Genomic DNA, 27,661 nt, shown 5'->3' on the forward strand with positions numbered 1-27,661 from the left:
TCCTGCCCTCCCGTCAGTGAGTGACCCCCACCGTGTACAAGGGCAGAAGGAGCCAGATGAAACCCTGGGGAATCAACTCACAGCAGAACTGCCCCTCTGGTCTCATGGGTCAGCATATCTCTGCCCAAATGAAAGAGAGGACTGCCAAAGGAATGCCTCTTTTTCGTGGACCTTGGGAATGAATTAATCATTGTTTATCGGGGCTGTGTGATCTTTGGTCCCAGTAATGGTGCTAGGACATAAATCACAGTTCTTTGGGGGTCGGGTTGAGGAGGAGGCCCAGGAAAGCTATAAAGAGCTGTTCTTCTAACATAGGATTAAGAAATCCTTGTTTTCAAGCGGCTGGGAGTGCATTCTGGGCTATTTATAATCTGCTGCCGGGCTGAGGCGGTTCTGCAGCTGGGCCCCGGAGATAATCAGCCCAGTTTTCTCCCAAGCCAGGTCTGCAGAACAGAGCCCACCCCTCCCCATCTGCCCCGGGGCTCTGAGCCTGGCCTCCCTTGCTTAGCTTCAGCTTCCACAAATGCAAAGGGTACATTTAAAAGCAGAAAGGCCAAAATACCCGGGCTCAAAGAGGAAGGCAAGGATTGTGACCCGCCGGCAGAGGGCTTTGTGGAGAGCCGGCCTGTGGAATGTCCCTGAACTTGGCACAAAGAGCCTTTTAGAGCTACGGGGACGGGGCACACGCCGCAGGCTCCGCTCTGTTCTCCCAGAAGTCGCTCCAGATAGAAAAACAGGGTCCAAGGGAGGGTCAGTTCCAAAGTCCTCCTCTTGTATGTCTTGGTTGGGGAGCCAGTGTCCAGTCAAAACCTCTGGACTAGGGCTCAAAAAGACCAGACTCCTAGTCCTGCTGCTGCCACGACTGCCTGGAGACCCAGGGCAAAACGCTTCAAGTCTCTGGACCTGGTTTTCTCATCTAGATAATGGGTGGCTAGGCTCAGTGTTTTCTCACACTTAGAACTCAATTAAACTTCTTGCATAAAAACAGTATTGCGTAGCAGCAGAGTTTATGAAACAGCTACAAATTAATTCATTTACCTATCCACTCATCTTCACAAATATTTATTATGCTCCTACCATGTTGTCAGGTTGGACTTGTTGTTGAAGATAAAGAGACAAATAAGAACTCCATTGTCTTTCCTCATAGAGTTTGCAATCTAGTTGGGGAGATAGACATTGATTAAGCCCTTTAATATAGATGTTGACTAAATACATATATTTTTAAATTATAATATGTAAAATAAATAAATATCTGAGTTGGGCAAGGTCATTTCCCCAAAATTCGTGTCCTTCTCAGAACTTCAGAATGTGATCTTATATGAAAATAGAGTCTTTGAAGATATAATTAGTTAAGATGAAATCGTATTAAAGTAGGTTGTGTCCTAAAGCCAATATGACTGCTGTCCTTATACGAAGAGGATGGACACAGAGACAGAGACACACGAGAGAATGCCATTTGATGCCTTGGGGCAGAGATGCAACTGCGAACCAGGGAATGCCAATGATTGCCAGCAAACCACCAGAAACTAGGAAGAGGCAGAGGAAAGATTCTCCTCTAGAGCCATTGGAGGAAGTGTGCCCCGCTGACACCTTGAGTTTGGACTTATAGCCACCAGAGCTGTGAGAATAAAATTCTGTGGTTTTAAGCTACCCGTTTGTGGTATTTGTTACAGCAGCCTGAAGGAACTAGTAAAGATACAGTTGATTCTTATTGTTTGTGGCAGTTGTGTTTTATAAAGTTACTATAAACACTGAGTTAGTGAATACTGCACCATTTCTCTTAGGGGAAATACAGGGTTAGGTTCCTATGAGCCTCTGGTCATAGTATTTTCATCAACCAATCCATATATAATCTTGTTTTATGTGTACTTTTGTTTAAAGACACCGTGTTTAATATATACTGTTGATTCATTAATGTCACTCATAACCAACAGCAGTACAACTCATGCCTGAATGAATTTTTTCTCCAAAGGGCACACCCCAGCCTTCTTGAGCCTGGGAAGACAAGACAGCACTTCAGCACCGCCTTGGGGGCCGTTTCAAACAGCAAAGCCACCAACCAAAAGCCCAAACATGTGAACAGCAGGGCACAAAATTGGCTGTGAAAGGACACTTGTGTAGAGGGTGAGAGCTGAAACAAGCAGCAGCTTGTTGGGAACGTGTGCATCGAGTGACTCAAATATCTCGCCGCTTTGTGCACATCCACAAATAACCTCGAAAGCCCTGAGAGCATTGATTCAGGGGTTAAAAATATATGTAGGGAGCAGGCAAACTCACAAATACAGAATCTACAGAGAGCAAGGGTCAACTATACACACACATTCCAATTGTAAGAAAGGCCACGAAGGAAAAGAACAGAGTGTTTGAAAGACAAGAGGGGACAGTTAGTTACCTTAGCTACCATAGTCAGGGGGCCACCTAAGTGGTGGCATTTCAAGCCAAGGCCTGAAGAACAGAGAGGAGCCAGGGACAGAGGGCCAAGGTCTGCCAGCAAGAGAGGCAGCTTGTAGGAAGTGTGGGTGCAGGGTAGAAGAGCTCAGAGCGTTTGCGTGAGGCGGGACTTCAGTGAGCAGGATGATGAGTGGTATGGGCTGGAGGTTCTATTTAAAGGACAACTGGAAACCACTGGAGCATTCTGAGCAGACAAATGAAATGGTCAAGGCAGAGAGCTGAAGTTCGCTCAGGCTGCTCCACAGATTCGCTGGAACAAGATATGGTCGCCCCCACCGGCTACTCCGAGAAATAAATTTGTGAGACTCTAATTCTTCCTTGGATTTACGCAGGGATATAAATAAATGCCAAGTAAGGCATCATGGTGTCATCACGCCTTGCTTTGTTTTGCACATAGTGGTATTTAATTTTTAAATCAGATCAACTAACCATAAACCAAGGGAGTAAAACTTCCATGTGACCATTTCAGCTTCCAGGGCAGGAAAGGGGAGGGAGATATTTTTAGCAGGGAGACCTCTCAGTGCCCCTGATCCATGCAGGAGAGGTTGCCCTGCCCCGGCACTCGGCACTCGGCATTCGGCAGGCCTTGCCTATCAGCTTTCATCGGGACAAGGCTGGGAGGGCCGCCGTGCCCCACGTGGCCAGGAATGCTTGACCAGAAACTGCTCTCGGGTGTGAACTGGAGCTGCCTCCCCTGCATTGGCCCCAGGATGGCTGGCTTCCCGGCCGTGTGAAATCTCCCAGGAGCAGGAAGGAGCCCGAGTTCTGTGGGAGGCTGCCCGGGTTTGACTTCCCGGGTGTGCCACAGGTGGGTTTGCCTCCTGCTCTGGAGCAAACCGCCCAACCTCTCCGTGCCTTCACTCCACATCCCAGCCCCCCATCCCGACCACCACCGGACCCCAGCAGAAGAAACAGTACGAGGTTATAGAAGCACCAGACCCGCCGGCACACTGCGCACTGGGAGGGGGAACACTGTGGCGGCCATCTTCCTTTCCTTCTGGAGGAGCAAGTCCCTTGTTAATCATGGAGACAGTCTGAGTAAGCTTCTTCCTCAGCATCTGATGAGTAAGGAAACCCCTCATGCTACTTCATCATATTTTCTTCCTCTTTTCCGTGGCTGGCCAACACTCCCTTCGTTAGCACACGCTGAGGAGTTATTATGAGTCAAAGGGGAAAATGATGAGCAAGCGGTTTTTCGGGTCTGGTCTTTGGAGGACAAACTCAGCTCAAAAGTTAGCTTTCCCAACCCTTCTGAAAGGTGAAGGGGTTGTTGGGCGAGCATACTTGGTATTTTAATATGAAAACTCGCTGCCTGCCTCAATTTACCTGAACACTCAGTCTTTTCAGTCAGCAGGCGGCTGTAGAGTCAGTTCTGGCCAAGGACCATGAGCTTAGTCCTGGTTCCGACACTTTCCAGTGGGACCTGGGGCAAGTCGCTTACCCGCCCGAGGCCTCCCCGGCTGCAAAGGGTGAGTGTGTGAGCAGACAGCGAGGCAGCCGGCTAAGCCATCCTCGCCACTTCCACGGAGCAGGTATTTTGCTGCATTCTTTTGCGCTTAAGGACTCCAGAATTAGATCCCCAAATATGCCTGAGAAACATTTACTCCACAGGCATTCAAACCAAGTAATGAAAACCATCAAAAACAACGAGGCAGCCCTTGTCCCGAAGCCACCTCTTCCTGGGAGGTCCCTCAACACTCCCTGAATGTGACTGCTCTTCCCTCCCCACAGGGCCATGCCTGCTGGTCAACGGACCCAGTGTTGGCATGGAGACGGGCCACTACCCGCTTGACCGTCTGAAACTGTGCCCAGCAGAGAACCCTGCTTTACAAAGCAGGACTGAACGCCTTGCCTCTGTCCTTAGAAGGAGGGCTTCTGGCTAAAATGACCTGAAGGGTGGTGTCAAGCCTCCCAAATTCAGTTGAGGTCAGTAAAACTGGACAGCGTGCCCTCTGGGTGTGGGCCCTGGGCCGGCTGCTGGAATGTGCGAACAAGGAGGGCAGAGTTTCGGCCTGAGCATGCCCGTCGGGGGAGGAAGAGAGGTGAAGAGATACAGACAAGGTTAGGAGAAAACAGAAAGCCAACTCTCTAAGAAATGTGCCGATAACACCTTGATCAATCATTTCTTGACATTTTTTTTTTATGAAGCATTTTCACACACAAGAGTTCATTTGTTCCTCACACTCGAGGTGCAGCAGACAGAGCAGCAGTGACTTTCCCCGCTTGATAAGGCCTCACCTGGGCTGGTTCCCACGGCAGACACACAGCGGTCACTAAGAATAAGAATAAGAAGCAACAGCTTCCCTCCATGGAGGACATATAAAAAGCCATCCATGGAGGGCTTTGTGAGCCCTTGACTCTCACAACTCTTCAAAACAGGCATCGTTGTTGTTTCTTTTTTAAAAAAAAATTGCGGCAACATAGACTTCGCGGACAATTCACCGTTTTTAAGTGTGTGCACACTTCGGTGGCATTACCATTGCTGTGCTACCCTCACCGCACCGGTCCGCAGAACTCTTCTTATCTTAGTGTTGTGAAAGGTTTGGATTGTGTCGTCAGTCTGTCTGGTCTACACCCGGGGACAGCTGCCTACACCCCACGGAAGCTCGAGCCGAGGGCTTGTCAGTGCTCCAGCCTTCGGTGTTATCATTCCTGAGGTGATGCAGCGCTTGAGTCACGAGGCCTGCTGTGAGGATGAGCTGAGGCAACATGCCTGGCATAGCTAAGTGCTCAGTAAACGCAGGCTGGCCTGGCCTGTGGTGACGCAGTGGATCAAGCGTCAACCTGGAAATGCTGAGGTCGCCGGTTTGAGGCCCTGGGCTTGCCTGGTCAAGGCACATGTGGGAGTTGATGCTTCCTGCTCCCCCCCACCCCCCGCTCTAAAAATGAATGAATTTTTAAAAAATCTTAAATAAAGAATAAACACAGGCTGTGTCTTCTTCCTGTGGTCACCAGAATGAACACTTCACTAGTAGATGAGAGACCAAGAGTAGTCACACACAGGGCCACCTATGGTGATGCCAAAGGCTGTTTGTGAACTTGGGGATCCCTCTGACAACAAGACTGACACTGACCTACTGCAAAGGTCATAACAGGGATTTAACAAGGTCATAAATGCAATGTGCCTGGCATAATAAATGGATATTGCTGGTAGAATCATTTCCACTTTAAAGTTTCAGAACTCTGTTCCTTCTCATATGTTGTTGGAGAGAATGTAGATTGGTACAGCTCCTCTAATGGGAAATTTGGCAATAGCTCTTAAAAGGACAAGTCTAAAAAAAATAATGGGGAAAAACAAACAGACGACAAGTGTGTCTGCCCCCTGACCTGGCAACCCCACTCCCAATGACAGATAACAGTGGGGAATAATGTATGCCAAGGCTACCCATTGCAGCGTCGGCTGTGAGTGCCCAACAGCTCGGGGCTGATTAAAAGAAGGTATGAACTGGAAAACTGCACAGCTATAGAAAAAATATTAGAAGAAGTTCTTCATGTTCTGATACGAAAAGATCTCCGGGATAGATTAATTGAGAAACTTGGGGAACACAATGCTACGTATCAGACTTACCACGTTTACAAAAGGAGTTGGGGGTAACTAATCACATTAGCATGGAAACGCTTACCCTTGCATTTTAAAAAATCTCAGGGGAATGCACAGCCGGCATGGAGCCCCTGGGAGCTAAGCAAAGGGAAGGAGAATTTTTACTGTGTCTTTTTGTAATAATTTTTGTAACCTCTAGAATATATTACTTATTTTAAAAATTAACTAGAGCAGCCGTGGCCAGATAGCCCAGTTAGTAAGAGCATCGTCCAGAAGCACAGAGGTTGCCGGTTTGATCCCTGGTCAGGGCATATACAGGAACAGATTGATGTTCCTGTCTCTGTTTCTCTTTTCCTTCCTCTCTCTAAATATCAATAAAATAAGTATTTTTAAAAATTAACCAGAGTAAAATTTTGTTAAGGAAAGAAGGAAGGCAGAACAGCAGAAAGGAAGGGAAGAAAGAGGAGGGAGGGAAGGAAGGAGGAAGGGAGGGAGGAATCTGTTCCTAGCAGAGCTGGGTGGGGAAAAAGAGTCAGGCCTGAAGGGGAGCAGGCCTGTCCCAGCTGAGGAGAGGACGTGCTGTGCCAAGTGTCCCTGCGCCCTGGATCTGGCTGAGCACGTTTGTGATAAGGCAGGGGACGCTGGCTTACCAGGCAGGCCCCGACGCTGGAAGCCGGAGCTCCACAGACAGGCTGTCTTTGGACGGGGGTGTGGCAGCCAGCCTGGCGCTCCGGCTGGCCCTGTTCTCAGCAGCGGCTCCCACACTCAGGGCCCCTGCACGGGTACCAGCCCCTCCCAGGAAGGAGGACACTCGCTTCACTCGCTTAGCCTGTTGGCACTCCCTCTCTCCTGAGAAAGGAACATAAACATAAAAGAAAGAGCCTAGTGCATTTCTCCCCCTTTCCGCTGTCAGATTTCTTAGATTAATTTACATGGCAAATGTAAGAGCCAAGGGTATAAAACTCTTCTGGAAACCAGAAGATCTAAAACACATAAAAAGCAGAGGTGGTGATATTCAAACCCCTGGCCAGCACCTTTCTGCCTTCTTGGAAAATAATTTAGAGCTCTGACTGTCATTTTTAGCCTACAAATTATAATATTTTCTTGTCATTGATATAAAGATGAATTCACAGTTGTATATATGCATATATATTTACAATGCTTTTCTCAAACATTTGACTTTACACAAATCTCTTTGTCTAGGCTTTGGCATTGATTATTATTATAATAATATTACTATCAATAATACATATATATTACATATGTAATGCAACACAAAATAATATAATAATACATATGTCAGTTTGTCTGAAATTCATAAATGTATCCATGGAAAATAATAATAAATGTGATAGTAATTTTCAGTTTGTTTTCACAGACATTATCTCATTTGATCTTCAAACACACCTATAAGGTAGGTATTTATTCAACAAATATTTACTGAACAACCATTATTATCCAAGGTGCCGAGTTAGGTTTGGGGCATCTCAGAGGCAAAACACCACCACAATGGTGTATAGAAGATCTAGACCAGTGGTGGGTGAACTCATTAGTCAACAGAGCCAAATATCAACAGTACAATGATTGAAATTTCTTTTGAGAGCCAAATTTTTTAAACTTAAACTATATAGGTAGTAGGCACATTCCTTACTGAGGTAGCGCCCGCACATGGTATTTTGTGAAAGAGCCACACTCAAGGGACCAAGAGCTGCATGTGGCTCACAAGCCATGTTTTGCCGACCACTGGTCTAGACTAGTCACGGAGGCCAAAACACAACTGAACATACAATTATCAAGCTACATACAACATGAGGTGGGAGCCCCGAGAAGGGGCACCCACCCCAACTGAGTGAGGGGGGAAAGATCAGAAAAGATTGCCAGGGAAAATGTGGTTGAGTGAAGCCTTAAAAGATGAATAGGGCCCTGGCCAGTTGGCTGAGTGGTAGAGCGTCAGCCTGGCGTGCAGGAGTCCCGGGTTCAATTTCCGGCCAGGGCACACAGGAGAGGCACCCATCTGCTTCTCCACCCCTCCCCCCTCCTTCCTCTCTGTCTCTCTCTTCCCCTCCCTCAGCCGGGGCTCCATTGGAGCAAAGTTGACCCGGGCGCTGAGGAAGGCTCTATGGCCTCTGCCTCAGGCACTAGAATGGCTCTGGTTGCAGCAGAGCGACACCCCGGATAGGCAGAGCATCGCCCCCCTGGTGGATGTGCCGGGTGGATCCCAGTTGGGCGCATGTGGGAGTCTGTCTGGCTGCCTCCCTGTTTCCAACTTAAAAAAAAAAAAGGTGAATAGGACAACCAGGCAAAATCAGGAACGGTTGACCTTGCACAAAAATCCGGTTGACCTTGGACAGAAACCCTTCCCCCAGGTCTTCATTCCCTGAGGGAGGGGGTGGAGGAAGAGTAAGGAGTGGTGCCGGAAGAGACAGATAAAAACAAAGTTTTTGAGGGAGAGCATTGAGAGAGACCCATTTTATAGAAGAGAAGACTGAGGGTCACAGAGATGTGTCCTGACCACTCTTCAGCTTCCAGGTCAAGTTGCCCTTACCCCACCCTTCTCTTCTGAGTCAAAAGTAAACCAATTAGGACATTTAACTTGGCAGTTGCAAACAATGGTCTGTTAACATAAATCTTGAATCTTGACTCCACTGGGACCAAGGTAGGAGAACCACCGAGTCAGCGGTCTGAAAGGGAACACTGGATTTCCTAGCATCTTTCTTTCTTGAGCTGCAGCCAAATGATGGGAGAAATTTGACTCAGTCTTAGGTGGTTATGCTTAACTCCACGTTACACATTCTTCAGGAAACTTGTCAGTCCAAGACCTATTCCTTTGGGCTGGGCCTTTATTTATTGGTTTGGCTTCCATCCCTGGGGAGTGGTCTGTCTGGTTCTCTCGCCCCAGACACACCAGGGCTGATCCCTAACACATCTGGCTCAGCACCACCCACGAGTCTGAACAGGGCCCTGCAAACCACCTCTGACTTACAGCCCGCTGTCCCACGCCCTAGGAGGTAGGCTGTGCCTGGGCTTGCTCAAGCCTGGGAACTGCAGAATCCAGCCAGAGCCTGTTCAGCTCAAACCCTGCTCGGAGGTAGGCACAAGCTTCGAGCACAAGCTTCAGACATGGGGCTCTGGCTGGAAGGTGGCCCCAGGGGTCCGCAGAGGGGGCACACAGGCAGTGGGAGAGGGGTGGGGAGGGAAAGTCTGTCTCTGCTCCCTGGGGGAGTGTGAGCAGCTCCTTGGAGGTAAGGGTGGTAAGCAAAACCGTGGTGTCCTGATGGTGGCTCAGAGGCCAAGGGGTGTCCTGCGTGGGGGCTCCCCAAAGCAGACCCTGAGATAAGGGTTCAAAGGCAGGTGACCCATTAAGGAAGTGTTCCCAGGAGAGAACAGGATGGGCATGGGAGAGGTGGGACAGGGAAGAGAAGAAGCCAAACAAGGGAGAAGTTATCTTGAACCCAAAGGGCCTTCATCCTTAGGAGGATTGAAGTGATTTCCAGGCAAAGTCCCAGCCTCGGCCTCATCTCACAGGGAGCTCTGGAGTATAAGTTATGCCCGGGGTTTGTCCCACCTGGAGAAGCAGGGCCCTCACCCTCCCACGTGTCGACATTGATGTACGGGGACATAACTCCTGGGCACATAAATTCCCAAGCACTTCCTACTCTCTGTGGGCAAAGCAGCCCTAGTAACCCCCACCTCCAGGCAGGCCTCCGGTGAGAGGCTCAGGAGCAGGCTGTTTGAAGCAAAAGTGTGTGGAGGCTGGGACAGTGCTCAGAAACAGTAAAAGGGAGTCACATGAATCTGGGACAGGTAGCATCGGCCCAAACGATGTTCCCGTCCCAGCTCAGCTTCTACCCCTGTGACCAAGGGCAGATTATTTAACCTTATTGGCAATTTCCTTGGCTATGAAGTGGAGACACGCTTACCTCTTTCATAGCGTTGTCATGCAGAGTAAATGAGATATAAAGAAAGTGCTTTGCATAGAGGTTGTCCTATGTGAAGAATTATTTATGATGTCTAAACCCGGCAGGTGCCCTTCGCTGTGACAGTTCTGACCCATGAAGCTGAGCTCCAGCGCCTCGGTGTCTGCTCTTGGCGTTCCGTCCCCGCTGCTGGGAGTTTCTTCTTTTCCCTCCCAGAGACCCAGCCGCACTGGCTCCTTAGCCTCCCAAGCCCAGCCAGGTGCAATCTCAGGACCTTGGGCTGCATCCTATCTCTTGTCCCCGTTGTCTCCCCACTTTGGCCTTGCTCCCTGGAAGGATCAGAGAACAGTGCCCAGGACTTATGGAGCCAGGCAGTCTGGGTTCAAATCCCTGCTCTGGCACAGAGTGCGTGGCCTTGGCAAAGGGCTTGGTCTTTCTGCGCCTGCATTTCCTCTTCTGCCTAATGGAGGTAACAACTGTCCTGCCTCCTGGAGCTGCTGTGAGGTGTCAGTGAATGAATGCACGCACACTGCTCAGAGCACAGCGCCCAGCGTGTGTTCGCCAGTATGGTCAGTGATATAAAAAGTCCTCCTGGGTGCTCGCTTCGGCAGCACATATACTAAAAGTCCTCCTGGGTCAGGTGCCGCCTTTGTTTACTGCCCGGATTCTTGGGTTTATAATTTTCTGATCAGCCCCTGCTATTTTCATCCTCCGGCTCCAGGTTGGGCTCCCGCCATTGCCCCTGGAGCAAAAAGTCACTTCCTGTGGGAGCCCCAGCTGGCCAGCCCGAGAACCGCCACCAGCACGCACACAGCACTTTCTGGTTTTCTGTCGGCACATGTCTGACTTGATCTGTGCCTCCTTTTTAAAATGTGGAAACTGAGGCCCAGAAGGATTAAGAGACTTGCCCGAGTTTACCCAGCCCCTAAACAATGGAACCCAGATTAGCACCTACCAGGAGAAATCAGGTAAAAGAAAGATGTAGGGAGCCACACAGGCTGCCTTGAGGAAGGGGGAGCCGACTTCCTGAGTGGCCCCAGGAGGCCAGACTGGGACTGACACAGGCCGCGGTGGGAGGAGTCTTCCAGCTCCAGCAATGAGGAGTACATCGTTTGTGGAGAATTTTAAAATGGCGAAGAACTCATGAAAAGCTGATATGCTTTCATCAGCATTGCTCAGTAGAATTCTAAGTAACTTTAGGGATAAGCTATTCACTCCTGCTGGGAGAGACAACTCCCACAGCCCCCCTATTGCATGATACACTCCTACCCATGAGGAGAAACTATAGGGCGCTAAGTTTCAACTTGGATAAGGAAAGATCTTTCTAACGGGCCATAGTGGAATGTAATATCGCGGGGCTGATGAATTATCCATCCCTGGCCTTACACAAATACAGGCTGGAAAACCACTCTTCTGGGAGACTATTCTGGAGATGAATTCAACCTTAAATGACCTTGAAGACACCATCTAATTCCACAAGCCTCTACAAGGAATGCAAAGTGAAGGATGAAAACAACCCTGTTCAAGTTAGAAAAGGGTCTTTGAGTGAAAGGAAGATATTTGGGGTCTTCCCCATTAGAATGTGAGTAGCAGGAAGAGGGACATATTTCAGGGTCCTCTGAGCACTAATCCTCTCATGAACACTGGAAATGAAACCACACTGAGTGTCTGGAAAGAAGGAGATGAAGTCTGGTTACCGACAGTCAGAATCTTACAAAGTCTAAAACCTTAGGATACGGGCTAAGGGAGGGAAAGGTCCAGAATCCAAAGGTCATGCAGAGGAAGACCCAAGAACTAGCAATGGGACCTCAAAGTGAATATAATCCCAGCACACTGATTCAGGGTAGATTGCCTAACCCTTCTGCATAGGTCACACCTCATTGGATTACAAAGATTAAATGAATGAACTGTATAAAGTCATCGCGTCAGGCACTCCGGTAAAAACTTGATGTTCATTGTTTCATCTCCAGGGGTCCCCAAACTTTTTACACAGGGGGCCAGTTCACTGTCCTTCAGACTGTTGGAGGGCTGCCACATACAGTGCTCCTCTCACTGACCACCAATGAAAGAGGTACCCCTTCCGGAAGTGTGGCGGGGGCCAGATAAATGGCCTCAGGGTGGACGCATGCGGCCCGTGGGCCGTAGTTTGGGGATGCCTGATCTAGACATCACAACAACCCTGTGAAATGGAAATAATCATTAGGCCTATTTTACAGATGAGGAAAATAGGACTCAGAAGGGTCCAGTCACTGATGCAGGGCCACACATCTGTCTGATACACAGGATTTAAATTCAGCTCTACCTCCAGTGCCTGGGCTCTTAAAGCCCTGAGGGCTGAACTGTCACATTAGTCTTGTATCTAAAGCCTAGAACAGTGCCTGGCATGGAACAGATGTCAATAAATGCTGTTATATAAATGCTAAACTGAATAAAATTGCATTGAGGGTAAGAAAGGCTCCCGTGCATCAGGGAGACGGGTGACAAGCTGTATATTGGTGAAAGGTACAGAAGGAAGGGTTTCAGGAGGAAGGCACTTGCGTAGCAAAGCCTGCAGCTGGGAATACACATGGTCTAAGGGGAGATACCGCTTGAAAGAACACTCTCCTGGGCTAGGCAGTGTGCTTTTTGGTCATTAGATGTATTCACGTGCCGATGGGAGGAACACGTTGGCCAACTGTTTATCTGTTGGCAGATAAAATATATTATGCTCACTTTGTTAAAGATGGCGCTGCCCACGTGGAAGCCTGTTGCCCAGGTGATGATATTAGTTGCCCTTCCTGCTTGGGATGGGCGTGATTATGTTAATATGTGTTGGGGAGGGCTTTCGCGCCAAAAGGTTTTAAAAGGAAGAGAGATCACATTGTTCGGGGAGAAGAGTGATTATGTTCTAGGAGAAGCCCATGCTAGAGGAGAGCAGAAAGAGGTCACGTGGAGGAGAGGAGAAGCAGTCAAGATGGCGAAGTGCTAAAGAGAAGCCAGTTTGTGCAGAGTTTGTGCAGGGAGAAGGAGACAGGAAACAGAGGTGAATAAGGCTGGTGAGCTAGAAACCTTTGATTCTAGGAAACTCGGATAAGTCAGTAGCTTTATGAGCACTGAATGAGTGGGTTTTGGAGCCCACTGTGTGTTTTTACTTGCCCACCGGGTGCAAGCTAGGGTTAAAGGTGATGGCCCACCAGTTCTCGGCTCCGTTGTTTAATTACCAACTGACCGAATCCAATGCGAACCTGCATGGGCCAGGAGGCTGTGATGGTGGCTGTGGCTACTGGCTTTACACCAACCCTGAAAATAGAGAAGGTTTCAACGGTCTTTCACACATCTTCCATTCTGGGGCTGATCTAATATAAAATATTCTTACAAACAAGCACCAGAAAAATGTACCTGTTCCCATAACCTGCCTACGTGGGAACTTCAGTAGAATGAGGGTGAACGGAGTGAGCTGGCAGCCACTGAAAGAAGCCAGACAGCATGACAGACATTAGAGAAAACAGCCCCACCTGGGTATCAGATGACTTTCAAACCACAGCCTCCGACAGGAGACGGATCAGAGCCCCCGGGGCAGGGCCTGGATGCAGCATCTGAGAGGTGGTCTTGTTTCTCATGATTATGAACTCAGTTTTTTAAAAATTATTTTTTGCCTGATCACTGCTTTTATTTCATAAAATAGGACTTTGGCTCAAACTGGAATCCAAGGGGGTTGAAAAATAAAAGGTTATTTTCCCTTCCTGCCAAGAGTTTGTCCTTTGGAGCTTGCAGGGGTGGATCTTGGCAAGCTCCGTGATTTCATCTCATTTCCCTCATGCAGGTTAAGTGAACATCACCGGAGAGCCAGGTCCCAGGCCTTCTGTGGACCACAGAGTCCGGACGCGGGTGATTTCTGGGAATGGATGTCTGAAGCCCCGTTTTCCTCTCCTGTAAAAATGGAGATTCACGTCACATTTGCAAATTCCAGATCTTCAAAGCACGGAACCATCACCCTTTGGGCATTGTGGACAATGTATAATCCCATCCTCACAATGTTGCATGAGGGAGGACCACTTTTTTAGGCAGTATTATCACTGTCCCCGTTTCATGGGGGCGGGGGGGGGGGGGGCGGGGGTGGAGACAACTGTGGCTTAGCTGTGCCCTGGGCCACACAGCTGGGACGTGACAGAGCCTGCAGCAGTGCTTCCTTCCAAAGGAAGCCTGAGGAAGCAATCAAGAGCACAGCCGTCCATGTCATTAAGAACTGAACTGAAACTCGAGTTCTACCACTTCTGGGTTGTGTAGCTGTGGGCAAGCATTTAATCTTTCTAAGGTTCTCCCTTTGGAAAAAGTCTCCATCCTCGTTCCCAGGACCTGTGTGTGGTTCCTATGGTCTTCCTTTAAGATACTTCATGGTTCTTTCTCCTCTTTTTTCACCAGCCTTTCTTATTGTCTTATTAGATGTTGCCAAAAACTTCATTCTCCTCCTCTTTTTTTCTTTTTTCTTTTTTTTACTATATTCTCTTCTCCTCGGTGGTCTTGGCCACAGTGGCATGGGAAAGAGTGAATGGGGAGTTCCATACTGGCTTTTTAAACTTCCACTTGGAAATACGGCACGTCTACTGTGCTCACACCTCATTGGACAGAGCAAATCTCAGTCTATATCTACCTTCAAGATGGATGTGCTCTTGAATGAGAGGGGCACTGGGTGAGGAGGACAACCCACTTGTCTTTTGAAGCTGTCTTATACAAATCACAACACAGAGTACTAACCACTATATGACCACAGTGAGCTACCAAGGACCTGTCTCAACCAAATCAGAGTCCTCAACTCCCTGTCTCTCCCAATTACAAAGATGTGCTTCTCATCCATTAGGAATCTAATAACTGATTATTGCTTCCACTCTTTGCTTTGGCTGCTAGGAAGTTCAAAGCCAAATGTGCTATCCACTTCTAGCAATTTGACAGGACTTGATGACGTGACAATTATATGTTAATCTTATGGCTTAAATTTAATTTTATTTCACATCCTTGTGTTTTCTTTTGTCTAATTTCTAATTTTAAATAATTCTGGTGTGCATATTTGTGTATGCCATTCAGATCATTTTTTTAATGAGTCAGGGTACAAACAAATGCAGGTGTGTGCATATATCACACATCCACACAGTATTTCAGCCCTCATCTCTCATAAGAAATACAAATGGCAATTTATCACTGCCCACTGGGTACGCCCTCCACTGGAATGACCTACAGTTACCTCAAATGCAATATGTGCTAAACAAAACTTATCTTTCCCCCAAATGGTCTCCTTTACTTAATACTTTTCCCCAAATGGTCTCTCTTTCCACTAATAGCTTAACCACAAAGATTGCAAAAAAGCTAACAATCTTTACCCCTCCTGTTGCCTTGTCCTAGAGGTTTATATTTCACAACTTCTTAACATTCAGTCAGATGAGTCACTACAAGTTCTCCAAATATATCATGTATTTCCCCATCACCACATCTTTCCTCATAATACTGTTTTCTTTATCTAAAATGTGCCACCCCCACCCAACTCTCCACTTGCGGAATCCTTCCCATTCTTTAAAGTCATCTCAGCTGTCATTCCTTTGTTTGTTTGGGGTTCTTTTAGAGAGAGACAGAGAGACAGGCAAAAAGAGAGAGAGATGAGAAGCATCAACTTGTAGTTGTGGCATTTTGGTTGTGCATTGATTACTTTCTCATATGTGCCTTGATTAGGGGGCTCCAGCTGAGCCAGTGACCTCTTGCTCAAGCCAGTGACCACGGGGTCATGTCTGTGACCCCACACTTAAGCCAGTGACCCCACACTCAAGCTGGTGAGCCCACACTCAAGCTGGCGACCTTGTGGTTTTGAACCTGTGTCTTCCGTGTCCCAAGCCAACACTCTACCCACTGCACCACCACCTGGTCAGGCCAGCTGTCATTCTTTTATAATGTCTGGTCTCATTAGCCAACTACCTAACAATATCTTTTCCTCCTAATCTCACTTACTACGTTTCATTTCATTGACCTCACACTATCCATTTCTCACATACTTCTTTTACTTCCTAACATTTAAGAAGATCCTTGGGGTCAAAGACTATGTCTTACTTTCCTTTTTTTTAGCATCCAACTCCTGGCATAGTTTTAAATTGCCTTGAGTGTTAAATTCATCATAGGCAAACTTGACAACCTATCAAATGAAATTTGTGTACGCCTGGCCTCTCCCTCTCCTTCACCCATCATGTGGTCAAGCTCTTCAAGCATCTCCCCCACTGTATCATAAATGCATTCTCTCCTCACACTTCCTACGACCTAGTTCAGACCCCACGCTTCCCGGGCATCTTCTGAAATCCATCGATCATTACCAGCAAAAATCCTGTTGTCAAAATGTGTTCGGTTTCCTTTGAAACGTAGAAAAGAAAGGTTCTTAGCATAAGTAACTTTACCCAGAATTTACTTTCTCTAAAAATTAGACTCCCTACCCCTGGCCTTGGGCTAATTGTGCAAGATTGTGGCCTTGGGCTGGTTTGGCAGGGTTGCAGGTGTGCCCTGAATGTTTCTCCCTGAATTAATCCTATAGATAAACATTGTAAATGGGTTTGTTTCACTGCTTTGTTTTACTACTAGGCTCCCCCTCCTCCCCAGACCCTGACAGAATGTAACAATTTTGCCTTTAAAAGCTTGCTCCTGAGTGTGTTTGGAGCCGCAAGTTTTTGGAACGCTAGTTCCCTCATTGGTCGCCAGCTTTTTGTAATAAAGACTCCTTAATTTGACTATTTAATTGTGTGGCAAACATTTGTTTCTCACTGTTCCAATATAACACCTTCACCCTCTTGCTCTTGCTGTGACCTGATGCTCCCTGAGGACCAACAATCCAAATGTTGTGTGAATGTGACAAGGTGGTAACACTCACTGCTCCTCCTGGTTGCAGCCCTTGCTAGACCCATGTGACTTCCCATCACTTCCTGAGGATTCTAGTTCCTCACTTGTCATTCTCTCCATCACTGCCCCTGACCTGATTTTAGTCTATTTCAAGGTCCACATAGACAATCCTTCCAAACCCCTTGATTTCCTCTCCACCAGGGATCTTATCTCTTAGCCACCCACTGGCATGGCCATACCTTAGACATTGTCGTGTCATCAGTATCTGCAACCCTGCCTATAATCTTCATTTTATCTCTAATTCTTATCTCTGATCACTGCCTCTTCACTTTCCAGCTCACTCTCTCTGGTATGCAATGTCGCCAGTTTCGGTTCCATCAGGATAGGGACTGGTCTGATAAGCTATGGTCTGCCCAGAAAAATGCCACCCTTTATACCAATTGACTTTATACTGATTGATTTATAAGATAAATAACTAGGTCTCTTGCCCTAGTCTTGCCCCCTACTAGTTCTGTGACCTTGGGCAAACTATTTAACCTTGGTAAGCTTCAGATGTCTATAAAACACTGATGGTAACAATGGCCCCAATATCACAGGATTATTGAATGACTATATGAGATATGTAAAATGACTAGCATAGCACCAGACCCACATGGAAACTCTCAGGGAAGGAGAATGATTATTTCCTGTGATAACCACACGTTTAGGTCAGCCTAGCAGTTGTTTTTCTTACAGTAAGGGCATCAAACTTTACTTGAGAAACAGCTCTTTTCCTGGTGCTGGAAGGGACTGATCCTTAACCCAACGCCCCAGAAGGCGCATGTACCCAAGCCTGGCCAGTAGGGGCATTCCGCCCCTCGACAACAGTAAATAGTGACTGGTTCAGGGATGGGCACAGAACAAGCAGGGCAAATGCGACTCTCCTCAGGGACTTTCTGTCAGAACAACCAGGACAGAGAGGTCCTCCACCGGATGTGGGGTGGGCAGGACCTACGGATGTAACAAGGGGAGCCCACCTGACAGCAGCTACTATGAAGAGACACGGAGGGGAGGAGTGAGGGAGGCTGGGGTCCGAGTCCTCGTATCCTGCCGTGCACAGAGTCGGCTTCTGCCCTTTCAGCCACGTGGGCCAGTAAGTTCCCTCCATGGTGCTAAGCCAGCTTGCACTGGGCTTTTATCTCCCTCCGAGTTCCGACTGTTCCATTGTATTACACTGAGCTACTAGTCGGCCATTAAAAATGATGGTATAAAGCAATGCTGGGACACGGGACAGTGCTTATTTTATATTTTGAATTGAAAACAACTTAGAGAATAATAAGATATCAATAAGAATGAGAATAATATTCTATTTGTAACATATTTTTTACAACATAGAATATTCTATAGAAAGAAGTTGGGAAGGCTATATGACAATAGATTAGCAAAAGATATATATGTTAAGGTGCATATGCTACATAGCTTAACTCTGAATTTTTCTATGGGTGAGGGGACTGTAGTAATTTGTATTTTCTCTTTTGTGTGTGTGTGCATGTGTGTGTGTGTGTGTGTGTGTGTGTTTGCTATAACATCTAATGTTTTTACAATGTATGTGGATTATTTGTTCAATTCTTTTAAAGGAGGTTCACCAGATGAGAAAAAGCAGCCCATTCTTACCACACCCGTGATCAGAGCATTAACTTCTAGGGCCCTGTCTCAACATCCTTCAGGGTGCCAGACTGGGTGAAGCTGCTCTGTGGGTATGCGGCTCCTGGGTGTGCCAGGCCACAACCTGGAACCAGTGAGAGTCACAGAATCACCATCTGCAAGTTCACACAGTCTTGGGGCTGTTGAGAACCTCTGTGAGAGAATTCATCCACTGTGCCCTCCCGGGAGAGAGGCAGGCAGAGTGACAGGTATACAGAGCTTTCGAAAGGGATTAATCACGGTCTGGGGACTTGCCTGTGGCGGTGGGAGGGGCTGCGGGAGGAACACTGGTGTTATTACCCAGTAGGCACACAGCCTCTTCAGAGCTGTTTTACATCATGAGTTCTGTAGCAGAGAAGAGTGGTTTGTCCACTTTGAGGGTGGAGAAGCTGTTGATCCAGAAATTTTACGTGACTCACTGAGGGGTATACAGCAAGAAGGGAGTTGTGATTTAGGGTTCTTGTCTCTGTGCCCTGTCGGGGTGCCAATCTTCTCTGTTAGGGCTGCTTCAGACACAATGCAGCCTCCTCCAACAGAACGAGCCTCCCTCCCTGGCCCTGCTAGCAGTGTATTTTTAAGATTCATGTCAAAATAATTTTCTCTGGGTTTTCCCTTCTAGAAACACCCAGGATTCTCTCCTATGGGCTATTTTTAATTACGCTCTAATTCAGGAAGCCAGATTCATCGTGCGTCTGCCATTGTCTCTGGCTCCAAATCGGGGTTACTGCTTAGAAAAGTCACTACGTTGAGAACATGCCCTCCCTCCACGAGCTGTAACTCATCTCCATCCTAGGTGTCCCCCTCAATCCTGCCTCAGCCCACTGCTGCCACCCATCCTGAGCTCTGTGCACACAGTGCTGCAGCCCCCTGGATCACGCATGTGTCCCCACGTGCTATGCCCACCTCCGAACTCGTAGCAGTGGTTCCACGGCTGGAACGCCTCCCTGCAACTTTCTCCACCTGTGCATCCTCCACGTTAGTCCATCAGTCACTTGCAGAGTGCTTGCTTGGTGTCAGGTTGCTATTTCAGACTACAAATGTTAACGCCTTCAATTCTCCCCAGAGCTTAATGATATAGGTACCATTACTATTCTCCCATTTTACAGATGACGAAATGACAGCCCAGAAACTTGCTCCACATTCCAGAGCTGGCAGGTGCTGGAGGCAGAATTCGAATCCAGGCAGCTGGCTCCAGAGTCCCCTCCTCTCTTCACCACCCTGCTTCGCTTCTTCTCTTTCACATGTCCTTTTCGTCTCTTTCCCTGTGAAGTCATTCTTGATATGTATTTTGGGAATTGCCCTCATCCTGCTTGGTGTTATCTAGAGCCTTTTGTGGTCCAACTAGGGTCCCTTCCTCTTTGAGTGGGGGTTTTATTAGCCCTGGTCCCCCCACCAGTGGGGAGCTTTGGAAGCACGGGGAAGGGGTACATTCATCCTTGCGTTCATAAATTCTCACTTTCAGATCCTTTCCTGGTGTTTTAAGCACTGGAGATGTGAACTGCATGTGGACCAAAATGAACTGAAATTTAATAAACTAGAAGGTACCATAATGAATAAATCCTTGAAGTCAGTCTTGTTAAAATGCTCCAGAGAGAATTATTTTCCTCCATTCAAAAGCTGGTTGTTCTCTGTTGAGGATTCTTCAACCTCCTGCTTTTTATTCCGTTTCTGCTGAACTTGTAAACAGTTCATGACTTGAGAGAATCACCGTAAGAAGATAATGATGAAAAGCACGTTGGGTGATAGCAGCTCCATCGCTCACCAGTTGTGTAACTTTAGGGAAATCCCTTGAGCTTCTGGAATTTGTTTCCTCAGCCATAAAACAGGATCATAATCATGCTTAGTGACCCAATACTGCACGTGAAGCAGTGATCCAGGGCGTGGCTAATAGCAAAAACTGTATAATTTTCTTTTTGCTTCAGTCTTTAGTTCCTTCTTGAATAAAAATATGAAACAGTGCAATTTTCTGAGAGGAGCAATTGTGTAAATTCAACTAAACCATATTTACCTATTCAATGACAAAATATAAAGTACCGACTATGTGCCAGGCACCAAACTGGCTTTGGCATTTCAGAACTACCTAAGATACAGTGCCTGTCCTCAGGGACCCCCAGTCTGGTGTGAGGAGCAGAAGTATCTAGTGTCTTTGGCTTACTTAGCAGCAGTTGGTCATTTCTTTCCCTTAAAAATAAAACACTCAGATATTGTACCAGCAAAAATCAATTTGTTCAGGAACAGCAAAGAATTGCAATCCAGGACATACAAGTTAGGACAAAACCATGGGCAAGTTGGGAGAAAAAGGAGAACCATTTTTTATAGAGGAAAGGGGAAGTGAGGAGGGTTTGATACAAAGAGCCCATTGGAGGAAACTGGAAGTTTGAAGTGGAACAGTTTTTTTCTTTGTGTTTTGGGGGGGATCACTTTTTTTTATTGATTTTAATTTACTGTGTTTACATAGATTCTAGTACTGCCCAAATGCATCCCCCCTCCCCTGTATTTCCCTCAACATCTCCCTTGCCCCCTCCCGATAGCACCCTCCCCCCTTCCTTTCAGGTTTATCCCATCCTATCATCCCCTTGTTGTTGTTTTTTTGTTTGTTTTTAAATGTTTCTTTTATTGATTGAGAGAGAGGAACATCAGTCTATTTCGGTATGTGTCCTGACCAGGGATCGAACAGGCAACCTCCACCCTTTGGGACGATGGTCCAACCAACCTAGCTATCTATCCAGGGCAAAGTGCAGTGGTCTTTCATTGACTGAGTTGTGACAGTCTCTCATTGGCTGAGCTGTTGCCAGGTGAGGAGAAAATCTTCTATTCTCCTGTTGTGGTAATGAAGTAGAAAACACCTTCTTGCTGGAATGCAAGGTACCTCTCTCCCTCTTCGGGGTAATCGATGATGAGTAGTCGGGTGTGAGAGCTCCCCCTACAAACCCTCTTGACTTCAACTTTAGTTGAGGTTTCCTTTATTAATTATCACACCCTCAAACCATAAGACACAGAGAATTCCCTTAGGAAGATCAGCATTGCAACAAAAAGGAAGTGATGTTGAGTACTAAACAGCAAAAAGAACCCAAAGGTCCTCTATGGCAAGTAGAATTCCAACAGTGGATGGCAAGGAAGGAAAGACACGCCTGGAAGAGAACAGAATCGGCAAAAGTAAGGGAGGGGAAAGTTCAGGGTTCTGGAGGGAAAGGAAGACAGTTTAGCGCCGTCAGACGGTGGTGCAAGGAAGAAAGAGTTAAAATGGAAAGACAAAGGTAAACAGGTGGAGCCCAAATCACAGACGGTCTTATAAATGCCATGATTAATGGCCAAGGCCGTAGGCCAGTGGTTCTCAAAGTGTGCGCCAGGGCGCACTGGTGCGCCCTAGAACAGGGATCCCCAAACTTTTTACACAGGGGGCCAGTTCACTGTCCCTCAGACCATTGGAGGGCCAGACTATGAAAAAAAACTATGAACAAATCCCTATGCACACTGCACAGATCTTATTTTAAAGTAAAAAAAAAAAAAACGGGAACAAATACAATATTTTAAATACAATATTTAAAATAAAGAACAAGTAAATTTAAATCAACCAACTGACCAGTATTTCAATGGGAACTATGCTTCTCTCACTGACCACCAATGAAAGAGGTGCCCCATCTGAAAGTGCAGCGGGGGCCGGATAAATGGCCTCAGGGGGCCGCATGTGGCCCACGGGATGTAGTTTGGGGACACCTGCCCTAAAAGATTTCCAGGTGCACCCAATGGTATTCCAGAGAAATATGTGCCTGTTGGGAACCAAAAAACCAACTGGGTTTTTGGAGTTTAGATTTTGTGGGGACAGAGGTGTGGGGAATTGGCTGTAAGCTGACAGTCTGCCCAACCCCCCACCTCACTTGCCTGATCAGGTTGCAAAAGGCTGTTAAGCTGTGGTGCTGGATTGTTTACACTACCCCCCATGTTCCCCGGAAAGACTAGAGGCAAGTTTCTTCTATCCTTTGTTTGGTGTAAAGTTAAGATGATATATATGGTGGGGTTTTGCACGCAACACAATTAAGAGTAAAAAGAGGAATTCTTCAATGTATTGACAAGGAAGTGAGAGTTTGCCTTTCAAATATATGCCCAAACATTGAAGAAATCGCTAGGACACATCAGGCTCATGTTTCTCATAAACACAAGAATGCAAAAAAACACATTTGTACTGGGACCTGCCAAATTTACTAAATCTTACTAAGAATGTATCTCTATATATAAAAAGATAACTTTTTTGTCATTTTTAAATTTTTTAACCCCTCTTTTATACCAATTCTAAAAAGCATAACTCAAAAAATGTAACATAAAAATGTTTTTTTTTTTGTCAGAATAAATGTCAAAATAAATTTAATTTTGTCATATTTATTTTGTTTAATTACCATAAAAGCATGCTTGGACTTTATATATATATTTTTTTCTTTAATATTTGACTTAATTATTATAACATATTTCTCAGAAATTTGTATATAGTACACCTACAATTATTTGTAGGATTTTAAACGCGCCCTGACTTCAAAAAGTTTGAGAACCACGGCATATGCTGGGGCCAAGAGCAGCTGCAGAAAGTACACGGTCATGCCTGGGGGAGAGGAGGAGGCTGAGGCTGTGTTTCCGACCTGTCCTCTCCGCACGCCTGCCTGAGTGAGGGCGGCTGCACTGTCACGCCGTCAGTGAGGACTGCGGGAGCAATTGGAAGAAAGTGAGAGCACAGCCAGTGGAAGGCAGGAGGACGGTCTCCCTGTGAGACCAGATTCAGGGGCACAGCCCGGGTCTGATGGCTCGTCAGGAAGCCCCTGGCAGAGGCCAGAGCTTAGAACAGGAATTAAACTAATGAGAGCAGCTTCACAGGGAAGAAAAGCTTTTAAGTTGCTTCATTTGCCACTGGATTTGCTTTCTTTTATTAATCAAATTCAAGGCAATAGGGTAATTGTCCAGGTCTCCTTGCCCAATATCCACTTCCACTTTCTTTTTCTTTTTTCTTTTTCTTTTTTTTTTTTACAGGGACAGAGAGAAAGTCAGAGAGAGGGATAGACAGACAGGAACAAAGAGATGAGAAGCATCAATCATCAGTTTTTTGTTAAGACACCTTAGTTGTTCATTGATTGCTTTCTCATATGTGCCTTAACTGCAGGCCTTCAGCAGACCGAGTAACCCCTTGTTCGAGTCAGTGACCTTGGGTCCAAGCTGGTGAGCTTTTTGCTCAAACCAGATGAGCCCACGCTCAAGCTGGCAACCTCGGAGTCTCAAACCTGAGTCCTTCTGCATCCCAGTCCGACTCTCTATCCACTGCGCCACTGCCTGGTCAGGCTCCACTTCCACTTTCTATGGTAACAGTCCCTCAATTATTTAAAATTTTATTTTGAAAGTTCCACACATACCTATCAGATTCTGAGCCCAAGAATTTTTAGAAGGAGTTGGCCCTATATTCTGGCTTCTAGGGAAGGGTGGGGGTGACCTGTAACCCAGGGTTAGCCAATCACAGCATTCCACCCCTGCATCCCCACCATGTGATTGGTTTAAAAATGAACACATGACCCAAGTCCAGAATATCTGCTGCGGTAATTTTGTTGGAGGCATTGGGAAAGAGGGATCCTCCTTCCGCAGAGTTACTAAGTGGGTAACTCTGGCCCCCTTGCCCACCTCACTGCTAGACCCTGCCAAATAATGATGCCAACCCAGAGGAGCATGGAGCTGGGAGGTGGACAGTGTTGGAGGTCTGGACCCGGCCATATCTGACCTACATTCCCCAGAGGTCAGTTTCCAGTTTCTAGAACTAATCCATTCTTTCTTGCTTAGGCCACTTTGAGTTCTTTTTATCACTTGCAACTAAACAATCCTTAATAAAATCATCTTTCACAAAAAAGTGAAAGGTGGAGTCAGGTGGACAGAAGGAAGGAGGCCTCTGGGCTAGATGGCCCCGGGGAGGCCTCTACCAAGGAGAGGCTGAAGCATCCATCAGAGCTGAAGGCTCCTGGTCCATTTGGCCCTTAGTTTATTTACTATTTATGTCTTTTTTTTTTTTTTTTTTTTGGTATTTTTCTGAAGTTGGAAACAGGGAGGTAGTCAGACAGACTCCCGCATATGCCCAACTGGGATCCACCTGTCATGCCCACCACGGGGCGATGCTCTGCCCATCTGGGGTGTTGCTCTGTTGCAACCAGAGCCATTCTAGCACCTGAGGCAGAGGCCACAGAGCCATCCTCAGCACCTGGGCAAACTTTGCTCCAATGGAGCCTTGGCTGTGGGAGGGGAAGAGAGAGACAGAGAGGAAGGAGAGGGGGAGGGGTGGCGAAGCAGATGGGCGCTTCTCCTGTGTGCCCTGGTCGGGAATCGAACCCGGGACTCCTGCACGCCAGGCCAATGCTCTACCACTGAGCCAACCGGCCAGGGCTATTTACGTCATTTTTTAAATGAACTATGTTTCCTATTGGGCCCTTCAGTCTACTTACTATTTACATCGTTTTTTTAAATGAACTATGTTTCCTTCTAGCAAGAGGGTTTAAAGTATCTGATTGCTTTTTGCATAGTATCGTGATGGGTTTTACCAGGTTCTCTTTCTCTACCATATTTTTTAAAGGTAGAGAACCCAATTTTAACTTGGAGGATAAATCAGTAACAGTGGAAGTTCAGGCCACACTGAGGGAGATGTTTGGGGAAATGAAATCAGTGTCCCAATTGCTAGTCAAGTCACAGCAGTTGGGGGACCACCCTCTTAATCTTCATTCAGATCAGAAGTTACAAAACGGTGGCCCAGGCCCTGGCCAGTTGGCTCAGTGGTAGAGCATTGGCTTGGTGTGCAGGAGTCCTGGGTTCGATTCCCGGCCGGGGCACACAGGAGAAGCGCCTATCTGCTTCCCCACCCCTCCCCCTCTCCTTCCTCTCTGTCTCTCTCTTCCCCTCCCGCAGCCAAGGCTCCATTGGAGCAAAGTTGGCCCGGGCACTGAGGATGGCTCCATGGCCTCTGCCTCAGGCGCTAGAATAGATCTGGTTGCAACAGAGCTACGCCCCAGATGGGCAGAGCATCGCCTCCTGATGGGCGTACCGGGTGGGTCCCGGTCAGGCGCATGCGGGAGTCTGTCTGACTGCCTCCCTGTTTCCAGCTTCAGAAAAATACAAAAAACAAACAAACAACAACAAAAAAACAGTGGCCCATGAGCCACAGCTAGCCTATAGTTGGGTTCTGTTTGGCTTGTAAAATATTGCTATTTAAAACAAAAAAATCACTAATGCACAGAGCCAGCCAGGCCGCTGTGCATTGCCACAGGGCACAATGAGCCAGATCCCATCAGTTGGGAGCATGGAGTGCAATGGGCGGGGGTGCGAAGGGTGTGTAGCAAAGCAGTGAGTGTGAGAGGTCCCTCTGTGCTGAGCGCCCCACATTGGGGGCGGGACACGCAGGCCATGCAGGGACCCAACTGAATCAAACTGTCAGCTGCAGAAAAGAGAGAAAGCACTAAAATGGTGGAAGCTACTAGAAACTTCATGAATACTTTCATTCGGTTTAAGAAGCTACTATTGTAGTAAACGGCCCAGCCATTGGACTGGAAACTGCGCTGGCGTGCCAGCCCATGCTGGGAAGGACCCCTGACCCAATTAAGCTTATAGCGACAACTAAAGTGGAAAATTCTCATGAGCCTCAACAGGTCAGCTCAAATCTAATCTTGCTAGCAGAGGCAGGATGCGTTCCTTGTGCGTCAGCCCTGCAGATATTGCAGGAAGGCGGTTTATTATCTCAGAACAGTGTGTGCTTGTGCACTTCTGCAAAGATATTGTACAAACATGCTGAAGTAACTGTAACCTTGTGGGTTTTGCCTATATATACCCCTCTCCCCCCGAGCTCATCACTGTCCTTTGCTTCCCGGCACAGCAGACAGACCACTGGCCAGTGAATAAAGTTTCCAAATTGATTGCATCAATTTGGGCTCCAGTTCCATATGTTGTGGTTGCACCACAACAGAAACATCCACATATATTGCCTCTTGGTGATGCAGTTTGAACTAATGAAAAGGCTTGCTTTCAAAAACGCTCTCTTACCTTCTGATATAAGAGTTCAGGTGGCTGTTCCACCATTAGTTTCCCAAGATAATGGGAAGAGCATCTACCAATGAGATGTTGCTCAGAGGCAGTTAGCTGACAGCGTAGAAGGCCTGGGGCAAAGTCCTGGTCTCTGAGTGTTCTGGCCCGGGACCTTCCCCCAAGAAGTCATGGTTTGTGTTAAGGAGCTTGCTTCGTGCAGTCCACTTGCACGTGAGGTATCTTAAGCCTTTGTGAGCTGTGATATGAAGATGGAGTTGGAGCAGGCCAATGAGGGGAGTGTGAAGTATTGAAGACAACTGGGGGCTCCGCCCAAGGGATGAACTGCATGTTGAAATACTTGCTGAAGAAGAGGAGTGAGTTTTGATTGGCAGGCTACCTGCTGATGACACTGGAATTGTTGAGCAGGACATCTGTGGCTCTAAGGTACCCTAACCCATCCTTAGAGCATGAAATGAGTTCACTCTTAGGTCATGCTCGAAAGCAGGGTTTGAAACATCCAAGCTATCTGTTATCAAGAAGGTTTTTTGAAGCACTATAACTTTAAAATAAAAAAACTGCCAAGTTTCTTTGTCCAAACATCATCATTTTTTACTTAATATATATACAAGTATGAAAGTGTAATGATGAATTCTATATCACTCTTGGAAGACCAGCTCTTGAACTCGGATTATAAAGAGAAAAGTGTGTTTTGCTGGTTTGGCAGGAAAGTCTGGAATAATGTTTATTTTCCATATTTTTCTTTATAGAACAGACTCTAAAGGGGTACTAGACGACTTCACCTTCCCTGCCCCAAATAAAGAAAGGTCTGAGACATGTTCTTGGTCTAAGAAAGTATAGATAACTCAGAAGCAAAGTCTACAGGATCAAAAGACTTACCTATGTCTCATGACAAGTCCACTGATGAACATACCCCCACACTAAAATTTGCTTATGATATATGCTGAAAAAATAAATGGCTTTTTCCTTCTTTTTAAATGTGCCCAGTGCTCACCCAGTTAACATGAACAAACCATCGTCCCTCTAGAAGAAAGCCTGTTTTGCAGTATTAGGGAATCACTGAATAGCTGAAGTATGAATATCTACGTTACAAGTTAGTCTTAGTGGGACTTGGTTTCTCTGAACTTTCTGAAAAAAACTGCAATGCTTCTTGTGGCTAGGTGAAAAATACTAC

At 46.8% G+C, this 27,661-nt stretch overlaps 1 pseudogene; it reads left to right on the top strand.

The window, feature by feature from the left end:
- Window positions 1–3,627: 3,627 nt before the first annotated feature.
- Window positions 3,628–26,854, top strand: LOC136398587 (chromodomain Y-like protein; annotated as a pseudogene).
- The last annotated feature ends 807 nt before the right edge of the window (window positions 26,855–27,661 follow it).

The sequence above is a fragment of the Saccopteryx leptura genome, chromosome 3, assembly GCF_036850995.1.
Source record: "Saccopteryx leptura isolate mSacLep1 chromosome 3, mSacLep1_pri_phased_curated, whole genome shotgun sequence".
In the NCBI taxonomy this organism is placed as follows: Eukaryota; Metazoa; Chordata; class Mammalia; order Chiroptera; family Emballonuridae; genus Saccopteryx; species Saccopteryx leptura.